This window comes from Pristis pectinata, chromosome 4 (genome assembly GCF_009764475.1).
Source record: "Pristis pectinata isolate sPriPec2 chromosome 4, sPriPec2.1.pri, whole genome shotgun sequence".
Taxonomy (NCBI): Eukaryota; Metazoa; Chordata; class Chondrichthyes; order Rhinopristiformes; family Pristidae; genus Pristis; species Pristis pectinata.
Genome location: NC_067408.1, coordinates 96,615,879 through 96,621,836, shown reverse-complemented (window position 1 = coordinate 96,621,836; position 5,958 = coordinate 96,615,879). Strand labels below are relative to the sequence as shown.

Sequence of the window (5,958 nt, the reverse complement as noted above, 5' to 3'; positions counted from 1 at the left end):
TCCAATGAACCAGGGAATTTTTTAAATAAACTTTATTCATAATAAAAGACAAACTATATACAATAATAAAACAGTGCAAGCCTTTACATTCTTGTACAGACCAATCATTAGTGTTACCTTTTTATATAAAAAACACAGCACCGATGCCACGCATGTGGCTCCCTGGGGCCTACGCAGTCCAGTATTTACAATATTTTAAGGGGCTTCCTCGCCTGACCCCACCCCTCCCTCTCCAGTGGCAGAAGAACCCTAAACTGTAGTCCTTCCCCACTGAGCCTTGCATTGGCAGCACCCAGCTTCAGTTTGTCCCTCAGCACGTACTCCTGGAGCCTGGAATGTGCCAGTCGGCAGCATTCCCCTACGGACATCTTGCAGTGCTGGAAGACCAACATGTTTCGGGCAGACCAAAGGGCGTCTTTCACTGAGTTGATGACGTTCCAGCAGCAGTTGATGTTCGTCTCTGTGTGTGTCCCTGGGAACAGCCCGTAGATCAGAGAATCCTCTGTTACGCAGCTGCTGGGGATGAACTGTGACAAGGACCTTTGCATCTTTCGTCACACCCTATTCCAAATTTGAACCCTTGTTTGTTTTGTTTTAGGTAAGCTTAGTCTGGGTATTGGCACGGGGTATCATAGTCACAGCATAGTTGACTCATGGCGGGAGAGATACACAAGACATCCAACATCTAATTGCTCCTATAAAGTGGCCTCAAGTAGGTATCAAGTGAGGTCAGGATTAATCGGGCTACCTGCATTCAATGTCTCTCCTCATGAATGAATGTATGTTGTTGATGTATTTGTAGAACACATTCCAGCATAATCAATAACCTTCAGGGGAGAGGAGGGAAGATATAGGGGGGAGGTGGGAAGATATAGGGGGGAGGTGGGAAGAAAGGAAAAAACAGATTCATCAGGTTTTTTTAAGATTAACTTAATTTACTGTAACTAAACAAAATACTCTTAAACTTGATTATTGCTCAATGGTTGATTGCATGTGATAATTTTTTTATAATAATTTAGATCAGAAATCGATAATTTATATGGAACCACTTAGCGATCAAATATGCTCCAGAAAATACACAGCATTACGTCATATGGGCCACTTGCTGGACTTATGGAGGAGAATTTGCTAGATTTGTGTTCAGTACAGTTTGGATACAATAATATTTGAACGTTGGATAAATTAGAGCACATGCCTTTAAATGAATCTGCCCATCTTCTGATATTCACTGTAGTCAAGTGCAGACCAAGAAAATCTCAGCAAATGTATTCACCAAGATGTAGAGTAAAAGCCAAGGTAAATCTGGTCAGATTCAGTTTTTTGAAATCTGCAATGTTTTAAAATACTTAGGAAAAGAGAAAAGCCATTTAGATCTAAATGGTCCATCCCTTTCGAGAGATACACAGTCCTTCTTGCTTTCACACTGCATTCCTCAATCCATTCTCTCTACAGCATCATGTCTCTGAACCCATGTATCCTGTCTGTTCCATCAGCATTCTCCTTTACACTAACAGGTTTGAATTATATCCGTGATTTCATTTATCCAGAAAGATATTAATCTGTACTCATGTGTTAGCTTTCTTCCTCATTATGATTTGTGCTCTACTTTTGATTCATTCACACACTTCAACATTTTAAAATCAAATAAACAGATAAAAAGCACTGTTGTGGTCTTTTGTGTTCCTAGTAGGGGAAAAATTGCAGCTGCCAGTGGCTTTGAGTGGTGGGAAGTGCAATGGTGTATTCTTTTCTCAATAATGCTTTCTTCTTTTTGAAAATTGTGGCTACTAAGCAGCATTATTTGATTTTTACATTAGTTTACATACAGTATTCAAAGAGGGCAAACCCCCTAACTATGCCCCCACCACCTCTCTCCTAACCAGATCCCTTCCCTGAACAGAATTTCACACCCGCCTTGTAAAACTGGGCTAATGACCCTTCTGGACCTCCCTTTCAAATTATGCTTCATCACTCATAGCTAATACTCCAAAACAAGAGGAAATACAGAGTGAAGCAACGACACAAAAATGACAGAGATAAGAAAGAACATGTCAATGGCACAATGACTCAGGAAAATCAACAACTGTAATGAAAATAAAACAAGTATTGGAGTTCTGTACATTACACCAGACATCCTCTGTTATACTTACCGGTTGTTCTTAACTAAAGGCTAACTTGCATTCTAAAGAAATATGGCAAAATATTTGGAATATGCACAGAAACTTTCCACACTAACAAAAAAAACTTTCATTGCACAATAATGTTTATAATTAAAAAAAAATAACCTTTGCAATCACCATGAGCATCGAGCAACCTGGATTCTGACGTGCAATCTGAAGAGCAACTTCTTTCAGGGAAGAATTATAGTCTGAAATAAAAACAAAAATCTATGGAGACACAGAATCAATGTTTCAGAATCACAACCCTTTATCAGAACTGCTTTGATGAAGGGAGGCCGACCTTAAATTTTAACTGTTTCCTTCTCCACAGATGCTGCCTGACCTACAGAATACGCCCAACATTTTCTGTTCTTATTTCAGATTTCCAGCATCTGCAGTTTTTCGTTGCTTTCAATTGTAAGCTGAGACTACATTTATTTAACAATCATTATCCATTATGGCCTGAGACGCAACCCTACCTTAGCTGCAGAATTTATTGTGTATTAGAAGGTACAATAATAATGCCCTCTTAAAAGCAGTCTGACCTTCAAGTTATAACAGGACAATTGCAATTATTTAAAGCAGTTACACGATCACTCTGATCTATCTGAGTATATAAGCAACAAGAATTTCTGTTTTAGAAATGGCCCAAGGGCGAAGAGCAGGTTAAACCTTTCCTTCCCTCATCTGCTTCCAATATTTCTAACTGAACACGCTTTATCCATAAGGCGTTCCTATTCTTTCCCTGCCCCAACTTCTCTCTCAACTTTTGATCGAACATCACCTCAATGCTCCCACCTTCATCAACATCAAGAAATGGATGATAACACCTCCATCTGCGCTCTCTCTCTAAAATGGCTGAGTACAGGTCATAAGGGTGTGGGGAGGGGTGTTGTTGGGTATTGGTGTAGTTGGTGGTAACTGGATATAATTATTTAATCTCATCAAAAAGCTCAGCTCCTTCGATTGCAAATCAACAAGTGAGATGAAAACCTCTTTTTTTAAATATCTTGTAATCTGGTTCCTCCCTCAGTAAAAAAGGCTTCTGTAAACATCATAAATGGCATGGTCATGAATTGGTCACCTTTCTCTTCCTAATTATTGTCTTTGACACTGAATATTTTCTTCTGATACATACATGGGAATTTATTTCCATGATGAAGGTGTTTCTCGATAGAAAATGTGATGGTATTATTTTATGATACTGGGTTTTTAATATTGGGCATCAGATCTCCAATTGATGCAAAAGTTATATGCATCTATGGAAGCAGTTTTCAGATACAATTTTCAGAATTACAGTCTTGTACACTGCAAAGCAGTTCCCAATCATATATGATGCTTGCATTCCAGCCACCTAAATGGCCTTTGCCTGTGCATCCATGCACACAGGTAGGCTCTGGAGTTTGTGAAGCATTTTTGGTATTTCAGCAGTCATCTCTTCCAATGGCCTACCATTGATGAAGAATTCCGGCACCAATCTCTTCAAGCTGCAACATCTTCGAAAATGGAGACCGATGGAAGTCCATGAAGGTTCTGGTATATACAACTGTTGCGCTGAGTACACTATATGACTGTCTACCAGTGTCACTTTAAGACCCTTGAGGGTTTTCACCTGCATTGAATCCTGATAACCAAATGGACCCTGACCAAAGTGAGTATCTTGCTCTTTAGAAATAAACTCTGATGGATAGGTCACTGCATCTGGATGCCTGAAAACCACCTCCCTTGCCAAATTCTCTTTACCTAACTCTTTGTTGGCCAACATTCAAAAGGAGGTCAAAAGAAATGGTAAAAAGACACACTCAAGGGCATCCTCACGCATGAAGACATTGACACCAAAGACTGGGAGGAGCAAGCTGGGTAATTATTCAGTGTAGAGCCATTTGGTCCAGCAAGGTGAATGCCATTTCCAGACCCAATGACTCTGATGCTGAGACAGAATGGCAGCTGTGGAGGAAGGAGAAGGGGACCAATCCAGGCAGCACATCACACTATCCTGAGCATAAACGTGGCTCTCTGCTAAAGAATGTGTGCATCCAGAATTAAGCTCTTCAGTAATCCGAAGGCCCACCAAACCTGACGAATATTTTCTTCGATTCAGAGGGAATGCCAATGTTAACGACCACAACCTCCCTTCTAGAAATTGTACTTTCTTCTGTTTTATAATACAGCTTTCCTCCTTGAAATATAATTTTAAAATGAAATTCTCGCCTTGAGTTTGTCAACATTGAAAGAAATCAGAGAGCAGTTTATCCATCTGTCCAAATGGTAGCAGCTGATCTCTGGATCAGGGGACCCAGACAAAAGGGGAATTGATATTTTCTTAAATGGAGGAAATCGACCAATTCTAGATGGGGCCCTTCCCTCCCACTCCCCACACAGCACATTTGTTGATTGTAAATTGGGTTCGTACTACAGTTCATGTTAAGGGACTCAACTACTGTTGTTATGGTTTGGGAAAAGGCCACTTATACAAAGCGGCTGCATATTCAATGTATAGAATTTTGCATCAATCCCGTAGCGAGAGTGGGAGGCCATACCCTACATCTCATGACCCTTCTCAGCGCCGCTGTCACCCCAATCCGCGTCGGAAACGGACTGAGGAAGCCGCCCGTCTCTCGCGGTTTAAGTTTCCCAGGCAACCTCCGGGCTGCCTGTAGTTGGCGTTGGGCGCCGTGTGGCGGCGCTGCCCGGGGCGTTGGCGGCTCCGGTCGCTCCGGCTCCGTCCCGGGTTAGCTCGGCCTTGCTGTCTCTCGGGGGTAAACTCAGAGCGGGTCGTCGCCGAGGGTGTTGCGAGGCGCCGCTGGAGGTTGGGCTCGGGTAAATGTGCCGCGTTTTGTTCCAGTCTTCTCACGGTGAATGTTGTCGTCGGTGGAGGAAACGACTGAGAAGCGGTGTGAGGGTTGGTTGGGGGGGGAGCGGCTGAGGAAAGGACTCGGGGCCGAGTCCCACAGCGGCGGGCACCTGGCTGGAGCACCAGCACCCACAACTGTGGCCCTACGCTGCAGACACCTTCCACTTTCTGCCAGCACCCTCTCGCAAAGTTTTAGTTGTTAAATTGTTGCTAATCCACTGTCTGGGGGTTTTTAAAAAGTTTTAAAACCCCGTCTTTATGGCATACACGGTAGATTGGGCAGTAGACTTCTATGATCTGAATCTTGAAAGTTCTGTAAGCCCCAGTTTCTTCCTGGCCATGAAATTACTAGCAAAGGCTTTGCTTTCTGTGTTTGCACCTTTACCAGTGGTCCCCTCCAAGGATCCATCCTCAGCCGAGATACAAGAAATCCTGCAGATGCTGGAATCTGGAGTAATACACAAAAAGTGCTTGAGGAACTCAGCAGGTCAGGCAGCATCTGTGGAGGGAAATAAACAGTCGACGACTGTTTCGGGAGGGCTTCCAGCACTTTTTGTGTATTGCTCCATCCTCAGTCGTTTTTCATTTCTTGTCAGCAACATCAATTAAGTTATACTGTTAGTTTCCACATTTATGCAGAATCATACCGAGCCTTAACTCTCCACAGTTGCGATGAAGGGTCACTGGCCTGAAATATTAACTGATTTTCTCTCCAAAAATGCTGCCTGACCCATTGACTATTTCTGGCATTTTCTGCTTTCATTCATCTCAGGATTATCCCTCTTTCAATTCCTCCACTTGGTTCCATATTGTCAAATTCCTTGTCTGACATATTGTAATAGATGAGCAAAAAATTCACCCAACTGGAAATTGAGGTGATGGGGTGATTGCTTTCAGTGCCAGTTACAAATTTCATCCTACTCTAAGGCTGCAATTTGTCATAGA

The 5,958-nt window shown here is 42.4% G+C and overlaps 2 protein-coding genes and 1 long non-coding RNA gene across 3 annotated transcripts in view; 2 read left to right on the top strand and 1 right to left on the bottom strand.

Moving 5' to 3' along the window:
* Positions 1–5,958, top strand: part of LOC127569494 (uncharacterized) — a 534,065-nt gene that overhangs the window by 523,509 nt on the left and 4,598 nt on the right. The gene's annotated exons all lie outside the window — the stretch shown is intronic.
* LOC127569500 (uncharacterized) lies at positions 195–4,770 on the bottom strand. Its single transcript, XR_007956203.1, has 3 exons — positions 4,700–4,770; positions 2,286–2,368; positions 195–827 (listed from the first exon to the last, which is right to left on the bottom strand). It is a non-coding gene; the product is annotated as an uncharacterized LOC127569500 (long non-coding RNA).
* Positions 4,843–5,958, top strand: part of LOC127569491 (E3 ubiquitin-protein ligase DZIP3-like) — a 53,646-nt gene continuing 52,530 nt past the window's right edge. The window contains exon 1 of the mRNA XM_052014199.1: positions 4,843–4,979. The gene's annotated coding sequence lies outside the window, so the exon portion shown is untranslated. The remainder of the gene's footprint in view (positions 4,980–5,958) is intronic.